Raw genomic sequence first — 13,053 nt, forward strand, 5'->3', positions numbered from 1 at the left:
ACCAGTTTTTCATATCCAAGTAGATAGAAATCATCTGTAGTTACTCATTGACTGCAAACATATCATTATTTACTGTAATTTGCCTACAAGCCTTTCTATGAATATTGAAAATTGTAAAGCGGAATGGATTAAAGAAAAATAGGAGAGAGAGTTGTAAATTTTTAGAACATGCTTGCGGCAATGACTGTTCAGGATCTGGTTTGTGATTGGCTGGCGGCTGTGGCAGTTATTGAGTGTCCTTTCTGCGTTTGTCATTAAGCGTGTTGAGATTACATACGCTTTTTTACTTTTCTTTCATAAATCCACCTAATACGATTTACATTTTTTTGATACTCTGATCATTCCGCTTCCATCCAACACACACACACACACACACACACACACACACACACACACACACACACACACACACACACACACACACACACAGACTGAGATAGACAGATGTACAGCCATACAGACAGACTGACTGACTGGCTGACACAAAAACACCGACAAAAACCACGGACAGACACAGATAAAAAGACAATTCCATAGATATACATGCATAAATATATACATACATACATACATACATACATACATGTATTCACACATAAACAACGTACTTTCATACATACAGACGGATAGACAGACTGACTGACGGACAACTCGCTAGTTCATTTTATGGCTGTCATGTATTGTAAGGGGAAAAAAAAAATTGAGTCATGCATGATCAAAAGGGGAGAAAAAAAAAAAAAAAACAGGAAAAAGCGCAAGTGAAATTAATGATTTATATCCATCATTTTTAGCTTTTTTTTCTTCTCTCCTTGATATTTTTTTCCTTTTTTTTCATATTTCAGTGTTACAATATCATAAATTGCTTTTGCTTGTATAAACACGTTGAGTTTTCTTTCCAATCACCTGTTACAACCAGCGATCCTTACATCATGTCCTGCTTGTTTGCATAAATTATGTTTCTTTATCGTGGTGCCTGGCTGTCTTTCTGGCTGTCTGATATGTCTGTCTTTCTGTCTGTCCTTTCGTCTGGCTGTCTGTCTATCTGCTTTTTTGTTTGTCTATTTATGCGACTTTATGGCTGTCTGTCAATTTGTCTATCAGTCAAAATGTCTTTCTCTCTCTCTCTCTCTCTCTCTCTCTCTCTCTCTCTCTCTCTCTCTCTCTCTCTCTCTCTCGCTCTCTCTCTCTCTCTCTCTCTCTCTCTCTCTCTCTCTCTCTCTCTCTCTCTCTCTCTCTCTCTCTCTCTCTCTCTCTCTCTCTCTCTCTCACACACACACACACACACACACACACACACACACGAGTAATTCAATGACTGAAATGACTGAATAATCAATACACATAGGAAACAATATTCTGGGCAAAAACCAGTATGGAAGGTGAGATGGCCAAGGTCATGTTGCCCGAACTCACGCCCATCTGAGTACGATTATTCCTGGATGAAAATATATAGTGTGAACTGAATGTAAAGTATCGATTTGGAAAATAACCCACATATGATAATCGTAATTATCGCAGCACAGAGGTAAAACACAGCAGAATGAATGCAGATTTGTTTTATTATGTTTAATTTTATACTCATATTGTGTAACCTGCACTCCGGAAATATCGTGCAGGCGTGTGAGTGCATAATTTGTGTAGCGTGTGGTGGTTGTAGTGGTGGTGCTTGTGGTGGTGATAGTGGAGGTGGCGATGGTGGTGGTAGTGGTGGTGGTGAGTGCAAGGTTTCTTTATGGTGGGGACTCAACAAGTGCTCGTGTGGGAGTGATGTGAAGGCCTGAGCCAGACTTACGTCACTGAAAAGCAAACCAGGGACAAAAAAAAAAAAAAAAAAACATTACACAAATAAATGGACAAATAAATAAATGGATAGATGAACAGAAATCAATATAAAATAAATCAAATAAGATCGGACAAAAAATAAATAAGTAGAAATTAACATATAATTAAGTGTAAAAGGGATGAAAGGTACAAAACTAGAAGAGACTGTATGTTTTACTGTGAAGGTCACAGCAAATTAAGCTCCGTCACACCTGGCCAGTATAAATGACTCACACCGGACAAATATGTATTCGTTTTCCTGCTGGAAGATCCGCGGCGTGTCATCAAATTGTACCTGTAGACAGACTGGCCCGCTATATCGCCAGCATGTGTATATCTTCTCATCTCTCAAACTGAGGCTGATATTTCACGTCCTCAACTCACAACAATTTTCTATGCACGACAGACTGATGTCGCAGGAACTTTCGTCATGTTCCCCGAGTGGTTGCTTTGTGCTCTGGCTGAGAGGAGTGGCCATATTGTTTTGTTCTGCCCAAACAAAATGGAACAGTCTCGGAAGATGTAATTGGTTCTGACCGCTCGCGACAGCTCAAAAGTGGCACAAGCTGAAGAAGGCGCGTCCGCTCGTGGCCGGTCAAGCTGCCACAGTCACACGTGTGTTCACTGATTTGTTTCACACGAATTATTTTGAAACGATGGGCACTTTTCAGCACATTCAGAGCCAGAGTGCTTGACAAATATTGGCTGGTGCGTCAGTGGAAGAGGGAGACATGGTGCTGGTGGACTGACTGTTTACTTAATTCATACTTCTCTCCTCAAAACGTTGTGGAAGCTGGTCAGAAAAATAAAGGTAGGTTGCAGTGGAGCATAACGCCCCGTCCAGTTTACCGCTCAGAAAAAATGCTGAATTTAGAAAACTGTCCAAAAAGTCGGCAATTTGGCTCCGAAGCCAAATCTGGCTCCGAAGCCTTGATGCTTCTCCCTTGAAACAGATTGAGTAGTGGGAAGGAGGAACAGAAACAGGTAGGGTGTTCTAGTTCTGATTTTCATTGATATATGAATATACTTATATTCAAGCACCTTTATCACCACTCCTTTCCGTTATCATTGTTAATTGTGCGTCTATTTCTTTTGAGCCGCTGAATATTCTGGCATCGTTTCCTTGTTCTCGTTCCCTTTCATCCTTCCCCAAGGTTTTCTCTGCTTTGTCCTCCAATCATTTCGGAATTTGGAGTAATAAGGTCACAGCGTCGGCAAATCTGAGGATAGACATTTCCTTCAATTCTGAGGAAGAAATTGCACCGCATTACGCGTTCATCCGTCTGGTCACCTGCCCTTCACACGTGTGTCAACGTTGTCCACCATGTATGTTCTTGCTGAGACACTGTCCTCTATATCCATCTATATCTTCCAGAGAAAGCAGTTAAAATTCAATCAACAAGTTTTTTGTCTTCGTCATACTTTTTTAAGTCTCGCTGTGTCTGCAGCATATGCCTCCCACTCCTTCCCGTGATCCTCTTCCCACGCTTTCTCCTCCACTTTTTCCTCTCTTTTTAATCTGAAGAAAGAAGACTATTTTCTTCCCATTTAAGAAGATCGATAAAAGTATGAAACTGCAAAAACCTCAAAACATTCGGAATTAGTTATCGGGAATGAACACACTTAAGACAATAGATTAAAACGCGGATCACTGCGTCAGAAATGTAGATATCGAGGCGGAGCATTTCTTTCCTTCAGCCAGATGCGCAGCGGAAGATGAATCACATGTCAAAACAAATTCTTCAGACTTATCAGCGACTCTCGGGACATTCATCACCATCAGCCTTCCTGCCTTACCTCGGGGCGCGCTTGCTCGTATCCCGGGGACGATGAGCGCTGAGCATACTGGTAGCGTGACGACCATCCCCAGGGGCAGAAAGACATGACTATCTCGGCACACAATTCAGCACGCTATGGGAAATTACAGGGGAAGAGAGAGAGAGAGAGAGAGAGAGAGAGAGAGAGAGAGAGAGAGAGAGAGAGAGAGAGAGAGAGATAACCTGCGCAGCAATCTCTCGTCTCGTACTACGTCAACATGAAACAAACTTCACGTCATAATTGCACCTCTCATCCCACGGCGTGTCAATCTGGCGGAAAACCAAGACGGAAAACTGTGGATATTTTTTTTTCTCTCAGCATTGAGCTACACGCACACACACACCACACACACACACACACACACACACACACACACACACACACACACACACACACACACACACACACACACACACACACACACACACACACACACACACACACACGATATTAATCTATCTCCCACGTAGATAAAATAAATAAATAAATAAATACGGAGAAAACAATTAGACAATCTCGAGTGTACTACATATATTGCAACAGCCACATAAGTAAAAACACAAACACACTTGTGGTCAGAAGTTGGGTTAATCTGCTGCACTCACTCCCCTGATGTCTCGATGTCTTTTAGGGGACTCCCATATCAAGTAGGCAGTTTGGTCACTTCGACGGGGACTGCTGCAGGAGGAACGGGGCTTACTAGCATCTGGATATTCTTTAACTTCTTTACTTTACTTTTAAGTTGATTCCAGAGGGTCAGAGTTTAGTAGCTTCTGGTTGTTTATCAGTTTTGTTATTATTTTATTTTATTTATTTATTTTTTATTTATTTATTTTTATTTATTTATTTAATTTTTTTTTTTTTTTTATTCCACAGGGTCGGAGTCTGGAAGCATATCGTTATTTTTTTTTCAGTTTTAAAATTCTTTTGGGTCAATTCCACAAGGTCCAGAGTTTATTGGCATATGGCTATTATTTTCAGTTTTTATCTTCCTTTTAGCTCGACACCCTCCTCATAGAACCTGACACATAATCCTCAGCAGATCAGAGAATTTAGGATTAAGCCAAAATTTAAACACCAAAGAAGGGAATGCGGTAGGTTACTGCAGTTCTGACCACGACTGTGCCTTATCTTTACATACGAGTATCTAAGTATTACGGCATACCGTCAGCAAACCTCACAGTAACTAACACACCCAAGCCACGTAATGCAGCAAGACTACTATTTTTTTCATCTCCCTCTCTTTTAATGTGAGAGAGACTTTGGACAAGGGCAACAAATCCGGTAAAGGAAAAAGAAAAAAGGAAGGAAGGAAAAAAAAAGAAAGAGAAAAAAAAAAAAAGAAAAGAAAAGTAGAAAACCAAACATGAAAACGGCCCACTGAACACATCATTCTCTAAGGAAAACAGTTTTAAATCAAGTGCAAATGACAAAGTGAAGAAATATCTTGAAATCAGGCGAACTCAGTTAGCGAAGAGTGGCTGGCAGAGGCTGGCTGGCGCGATTAACGGGGTGAGTGCTTGCCTCTTTTCACCCCTCGGCCTCAATTACACGCTGCTGACGCCACGAGAGGGAACTGCTCCATTTAAATACATGTGTGCTTCCTTAGTGTTCCTGGCAACCCCGCAGCTCATCACGGCCGCTTACTTCTCTCACGCACCTTGTAATTTCCTGGTCTTTTTCTTCCTTTTAAATTTCCTGTGAGGATTGGAGAGGAGAGAGAGAGAGAGAGGAGAGAGAGAGAGAGAGAGAGAGAGAGAGAGAGAGGAGAGAGAGAGAGAGAGGTAGTTATAAAAGAAAGTTTACTACGCAACACACACAGTACTTGCTTCCTGGTGAGATTTTACGTTCCTCTCGTGGAAAGCATCACGCCATGTGGAGGTTGGGAAAGACCAGGACACGTTATTCACCGGAAAGGAGGGCGTTACAGAGGAAAACAGAGAAGGAAACCTAAACTCAGGTGGACTGTAAAGAAATCTGCATCAGCAATTTAAAATATTTTACTATATCCATCTAGAACTTTTTCTTAGACGCTTCTGTACTACACATTCTTAAATTTAATTGTTACATAATCAAGAAAAGACAGAATTAATTCCCTAAGTTTTCTTTTTTCTTTCTTTCTCCAAGCAAACATGTTTTTGCAGTGCTCTCATTGTTAACGAATAAAGACCATTGGATTTTCTAGCACATTTCCGAATTTTGAATTTATTACCGAGTGGATATTTTCGAACATTATTCCAATTAGCAACTAGTCCAATTACCTCCTTGTTAAAATTCGAACATTTTTAACTTCATTCCAACAAACAAGTCTCTTGCTTACTTTTATTTACCTGACTTTTAATTGGAAAGAAACCTCAATACGTACCTTTTCTTACAAACCGTGCTCTATCTTATTGTTCACTTACCTGATTCATCCTCAATTGACAGTCCACTCTTAATGTCGCAGAAAAGGAGCAACGCCTGGAAGCGGAACAATAAGTAGAGGACTGTACCATTGTATTTAGAGAGGAAAGAGGGTCACGGGTACACGGGAGTGCCGAAGTGGAGGACGACGTTTGGTGAGCAAATAATGAAGGCTGGCTCAGGTAGTGCATATGAAAGTACCACTTTCATTTAAGAATTCTTACTGAGCTGCTGCTGCCCCTGTTGCTGCTGAAGAAGAAGAAGAAGAAGAAGAAGAAAAAGAAGAATTAGGAAAAGCATAATAATAATAATAATAATAATAATAATAATAATAATAATAATAATAATAATAATAATAATAATAATAACAACAGCAACAACAACATCCAGTATCCAGCTTCAAGGACACGGGTCGCTGAGGTCATAAGAGTATAAAAACGAAAACAACAATTATTTCGAAGGTCAAACGCGCGAACATGTCAAGGGAGGGATCAAAGACCACAAGACATCATTTGCATGAGAGAGGAACATCTGAAGGAAAGGTCAAAATAGTCCATCAGGTTTTTTCATCAGAATATAAGAACAAGAGAAAATAAGGCAAGCTGCAAGAAGCCATCAGGTCAACACATAGCAGTCCCTGTGTGAAACATACCTACCTATTTCCACCTACCATCCCCATCCATGAATTTGTCTAGTCTTTTAAAGCTTCTTAATGACTTAGCACCCAACAATCTGATTACTGGATCCATTCCATTCATCTAGCAGTATTTTAGAACCAGTTTCTTTATATCTATTTTTTTGAGTAACATTTTTCAAGCTGGTTTTATTCCGACCTTGCTAACGTCCCATATACCACTTAACAAGTATACCATTTGTGGACAGGGGGGGCCGAGTGGGAGGAGTAACGAATAACAATGGTAGAAGATAACAGGGCACAATACGAGAAACACATGTATCGGTGCTATGGAAACACCAGTGGTCTTTCCCCACTCGACAATAAATCGGTCAGATAGGGTACAGAAGACAAAGGTACAGATAATCCGGATGTGACCTGTAGAGCGGGAATGTGGAAAGAAAAGTTTTGTATTGGACACTCGCTTTCCATACTGTGCTTCATCTGGGGTGGATCAAAGAGAGAGAGAGAGAGAGAGAGAGAGAGAGAGAGAGAGATAAACCTTGAATGCCTAGATTGAGGGTTGAGGCACGTGGCAATAAGCGAAGGGAATTATGAGGATGGTGTTGAGGTGGTAACGTTAGCAAGTATGCCTGACAAGTGATCCTCCTCCAACACTGATAAGACACCTTCCTAAGCGCTATATGACTCTGGTTTTGCTGCACTTTAAATCACTCAGTTAATCAGTAAGGAGATAACAGAACGCAATACAAGGGACACAGCTTTTGGTACTCCTGAAATAGCAACCAGTATCAGTCAATTAATCAGTCACTCAACCTATCAATCACTTAATAATCAATCAATTAGTCAGTCAGTCAACCAATCAGTTAACCTGTCATTCATTTAGTCAATCAGTTATTCACGAAGCAATGCATTAAACAATTAATATTCCCTTTAGGGCCTCGACACACTCAAGTATTCATGCCACTTAATAAACAAACCATGAGATGACACTATACTTGCCCCACAACGAAGAAGAAAACACGAAACTAATAACTGCACAAGTAACTTAACGCCAGTAACTGGGAGAGGAATCTTCTTGCAGGCCTCCCATCATCACTTAGCACCTCGTTTCTAAGTGCGGAACCACGGCTTATGCAAAGTCTAGTTAAGCCACGTCCACCTGTTTCCCACGCCAAGAAAAATCTGGACAGGCAATTCCGGTAAATCTGAGGCAATGTATCGTCACGGCCTCATCGTCCCAGCTGACCCTGCCGAGCACACAGGCGCTGCGCTGTGGGAGGAGTGAGTGGTGTCAACATTCGCTCAGTTTCTAGTCGGGGTTTCCTTTTCGTGTAGATTTGATTAACCTTATTCTTTCAAATACATATCGAGGAATTTGGCAAAAAAAAAAAAAAAAAAAAAAAAGACAAATGAATAGAAATGAATAAATAATAAAAGAGATGAATTAATTAAATGTAAAAAAAAAGAAAAAGCTTAACTTGTCATTCACAAAAGTAAGAAAAAAGTCACAAAATATTTTGCCAATTCATTTTCGAAGATGTCTTGGTAATGCTTCCTATTCTAGACAAATCACAGGAAGGAGGACAGACAGATAGACAAGTAGAGAGTTGCAGAGTTTACGATGGAAATGGATGAAAGAAATGACTGATAACGATAATATGACACCTGCTATTTGACTTTTTTTACTGAGAAGAAAATAAAACTATCGGTCGCAGAGGCTTGAACTCCACCACTCATCTTGCAGCTGTGTTCCATTACAACACTCCTAACTTGCACCACCACACCGTATCAAGCATGAAAAGCCGCAGGAGTCGGATGGTGAGGATAAACTTTGCCTTACATCTTACCCAGGCTTTAGATCTTGACTGAGACTGTGATTCCCTCTTCAGCTTTAAGGAGCGAACTGCGAAGGAGCGATCAAGGACATTTCCTCTCAGTCTGGGCTTTAAAGTTACCCGTACTATTGGGAAAACTCTAATCTGGAATGCATGAAAAAAGTGTTGAACTGTTTTGACAATATAGAAAAGTGTTAGTCCCTAGATAGAAAAGTAAATAAATAAAAATCTTTCTGACTCATAGTTTTGCGTTTTCATCATTCAGGCTTATACCAGACAAGAGTTTTCTCAATAGCACAGTTATTCATTTTGTGCATTTTTTTTTATCTATCATGTAGTAGTCCATATTCTTAAACGCTCTGCTTCTTCCTCCTAACAACTATTATTCAAAGACTATATTAGCAATTACTCTCATTCACATAAGAAATTCTCCTAGTGACAATGTAGGATCTTTACTAAACTGGTATCACTGAAATCATGAAAACATCCTTAAAACACAAGTGCCCTCCGCTAGACTAGAGCCTGTTAAGAGTAGTCGAGATAAGACGCCGAAACGGTTACGAACATGATTGGTGAAACAACTCGCCTCTCACTGCAAGAAATTTTTCACACGCCTGCTCTTTCAACACGAACGCCCAGAGCTGGTGTCAGGGCGGTGCTGCTTCCCCTGGTGATGTACTCGCAATGCGCTTGAGAGAGAGAGAGAGAGAGAGAGAGAGAGAGAGAGAGAGAGAGAGAGAGAGAGAGAGAGAGAGAGAGAGAGAGACGAATGGGGGAAAGAGTTATTACTACGGCCGTCCCAAGAATCTCTCTCTCTCTCTCTCTCTCTCTCTCTCTCTCTCTCTCTCTCTCTCTCTCTCTCTCTCTCTCTCTCTCTCTCTCTCTCTCTCTGTGTGTGTGTGTGTGTGTGTGTGTGTGTGTGTGTGTGTGTCCAGCATCAGGTGACTCCCCTGGCCAGGATCTTGTGGCTTAAGCCTCGGTCACACTAGTTTCTAAAATCGTTGGATCCAGCGATACGGCTTGGTTGGCCAGCCATATGCGCTGCACTAGCTACTGATTCTCGCTGCTTTGAGGTTGCCGTACGAGCTGTTTTCCCCGGCATCAAGTGCTAGCAATAGCGGTAGACTTATTTAGTATAAATGCAACTGAAAAAAACACTCCACTTCTTTTTTCGATGACTTTCAATGAATATCAAAAAAAAAAGATAGACGAAAATACAAGAAAACTTCCAAATATAAATTCAAAATGATGGAAATATACCATTCAGTTCTGGTATCAACTCGGTGGTATGCAAACAAAACAAATCTGTGTTCACAAGGCCGAAAACATGTCACGCCAACTTCATTGGTCCCATGAGGCTATTATAAGTCTCATTGACTAAACCAACAAATGGCAACAGTAACTGTGGACATTGAATCCAAGCATCGTTTCCTCTACAGCGGCGTATGTTGTTGATGTGATCAGGTGATTCCGCTGGGGGACTTGGTGAGTGGTGTGACCAGACACTTGCACGTATTGCTGTCAAGCCACGGAAAACAAAAGCCAGTCTAGCGTTAACAATAGCAAGTGTGACCGTAGCTTTACACGTCTTTCAAGCAAACGCAGTTAACGGTGCCTCAAAAAAAATGTCTCATGTAAAAACCATCTTGTAAATCTGTGATCAAATTTTACGCTATGCGAAGCTGAGACGCCTTTGTGACGCGAGAGGGGCAGGGATGAAGGAGGTGGGAGGATGAAGGATGGAGTGATGGTGCGAGGTGCGAGGGGGAGACGGGAGATGATGGGTGTGATAAGATTTCACAGTAAATTCGAATTTCACTTCAGTAGCTTTGAGATGGTGCAAGTGTCCATTTGTTTTCATCAGGAGAGACGAGGAGTATGTCGGGAGAAGATGCTGGAGAGGGATCTATTTACCAGGCAGGAAGAGAGAGAGAGAGAGAGAGAGAGAGAGAGAGAGAGAGAGAGAGAGAGAGGGTGGAAAACGCAGAAGATCTAGTTTAGTGATCTCTGATGGAAGACGCCAAAAGAGCGTTATGTTTCATTGACTTGCTCCTTTTTTCACGTCTGAGTTTACCTTGTCGCATGCACCTGTTCGGAGTCTCGTCATGCCATACACCACATCTGCCCACAGCTGCTGTACACTGATAGCGTTACCCTCGGTGAACCAAGACTGACTCAAGTGTTTGCATATTTCATCAATCCCTAGGGACACAATGGTAAAGTTGTGCAAAAAGTGAAAGGTGAAGATATTGGATAGTTAGAAAGAGTGCGATTTTCAGAGACAGGTTGAGGGTGCGGATTAAGATGAAGGTGATGAAAGGGAAGGTGTAGGTGACATGGGAAGAATGACGAGAAGAGACGGGATGAGTGTGTGGGTTTAATGTGGAGAAAGTGACGGAAGGGTAAATGTGTCATATGTCCTTTAAATCGTTCCCTTAATGTGTTCACCGCCTGAAAGAGAGGAGAAAAGAGGATGATAATGGGATGGGAAACAAGAGGGCAGGAGGGAAGAGAGGAGAGAAGTGAAGGGAAGCGAGGACAGGAACGGAGCGGTAACAGGAAAGGAGGGAAGGTTTAAAACACAATGCTCGCAATCTCCTGTCAATAGATTTTCAATTTCTTTTTCTCTCTCTCTCTCTCTTACTCTCTCTCTCTCTCTCTCTCTCTCTCTCTCTCTCTCTCTCTCTCTCTCTCTCTCTCTCTCTCTCTCCAATCTCCCTAATCCTTATGAGAAGCATGACCATTAATATTTTGAAGAGGACGCGAGGGTGGGAGGACGTGGGAGGCAAAATCAGGGGACGAAAAGTGCACCATTAAACTGGAAAAAAAAAAGTACGGCAAGGGCAACGATAATAAAAATATGGGAGAGGAGAGGATATGAAAAAGAAAATCTGTCAAGAAAAGTGACAACGATTCAATTAGGAAAGTGAGAGAACGAGAGAGAGAGAAAGAGAGAGAGAGAGAGAGAGAGAGAGAGCGGGGTGTGAGGGTAAATAATTTGAAAGAGATTTATGGTTATGGCGTGTGGGGAGGAAGAGGAAAGGAGGAGAATGATTCAAGTGGAGATAAAAGTTGAGAAAACAGTGAGAAGAACAGCAGCTGCCTTTGTCTCCCACGATTGGACAGCCGCGTGAGGTCATCTGCTTCCCCTTCCATGACTTGTCCCTTCTCTGAACCTTGCAGTTTTCAGCACGAGGGACGCAAGAAACTGAGTCTTCGGTATAAGAAAATCACTTTTTTTTTCCCCCATGAGGATCAAACGTTGATATTGAGAGTGACGCAGATGAAGTCACGTTTTGGAGGGAATAGTTGACCTTTCATCATGATCACCATCATCATCATCACCATCACCACCACCACCTGGAATTTCTCCACTCATCTCTATCAGCTGCCTATCTAAATTTCATCCACCCACAATAAACTCATCTCATTTCGCTATTTATTTTACCTTTGCCCTAAGTTGCACCACCGCCACCACCACCACCACCACTACCTCACATTATCTTGCATCATCATCATCATAATCTACCGCCTCCCACAACCTCCTCCACTCATTCCTGTCGGCTGCTTGTCTATTCTCAGCCATCCAGACTAAATTTTTCATCTCCCCCATCCTCCCTGTCTCTCCCCTGCCATTCCCAAGTTGCACCGCCACCATCACCACCCCGCAACAACCACCACCACTGGAAGTACTGTGGATCGTATTCCCACCACTTTCTAAAGGTTCTGGTTGAAGTTGCACAGGTTTTCAATGGTGTTTTTTGGCTCTAGTGACAGATTAACAAGATTTTTACATTATCAACAGGACATCCACCCATGAGAACTTGGTTAGTCTCCTCTGTGGCCTTTGAAAATAGTCTTGGTGAGAGAGCAAAGTGTTTCAGAATCGAGGCCTCTTTTTATTATGTAACAGGGGCACCGGCCAAAGGCAACCAAATTATAAGAAAAAAGAAAACGCTCACTGAAGTGCTGATTCCCAAACAGAATCAAAGGTGGTTGTAAAAAAAATTGAAGGATCTCTTGAAACCTCTGCATTGCTAACCGATGGAGGTCCTTAAGTAGTCAGGCCGCGTGATGCTGCAGGATCCTGACATCACCTGCATTACCCTCAGCATCAGTAGGTCAATAGGTCACAGCTTGCAGGGTTTTCATACATAACTATCGTAAATTTTCCATGGGCATTAGTAGCGAGCCTCTCTCTCTCTCTCTCTCTCTCTCTCTCTCTCTCTCTCTCTCTCTCTCTCTCTCTCTCTCTCTCTCTCTCTCTCTCTCTCTCTCTCTCTCTCTCTCTCTCCTCCAACTTTCAAATCTTCCACTGCGCTGTTTTCGAAACCATTAATTTCAGAATCAAAGTTTTCTGCAACAAGAAAAAAAATCGTATACTTTCAGACAAGTTGCGAGCATACATAAAGAGTTTGTGGTCCATCATTATCATCATCGTCATCATCGTCATCATCATCATCATCATCATCATCATCATCACCATCAGGACCAAGAGAAGTCTGCAATTCGTGGGTCAATATTATTTTTCTTTCGGTT

Source organism: Scylla paramamosain, chromosome 2 (genome assembly GCF_035594125.1).
Source record: "Scylla paramamosain isolate STU-SP2022 chromosome 2, ASM3559412v1, whole genome shotgun sequence".
Lineage (NCBI taxonomy): Eukaryota > Metazoa > Arthropoda > Malacostraca > Decapoda > Portunidae > Scylla > Scylla paramamosain.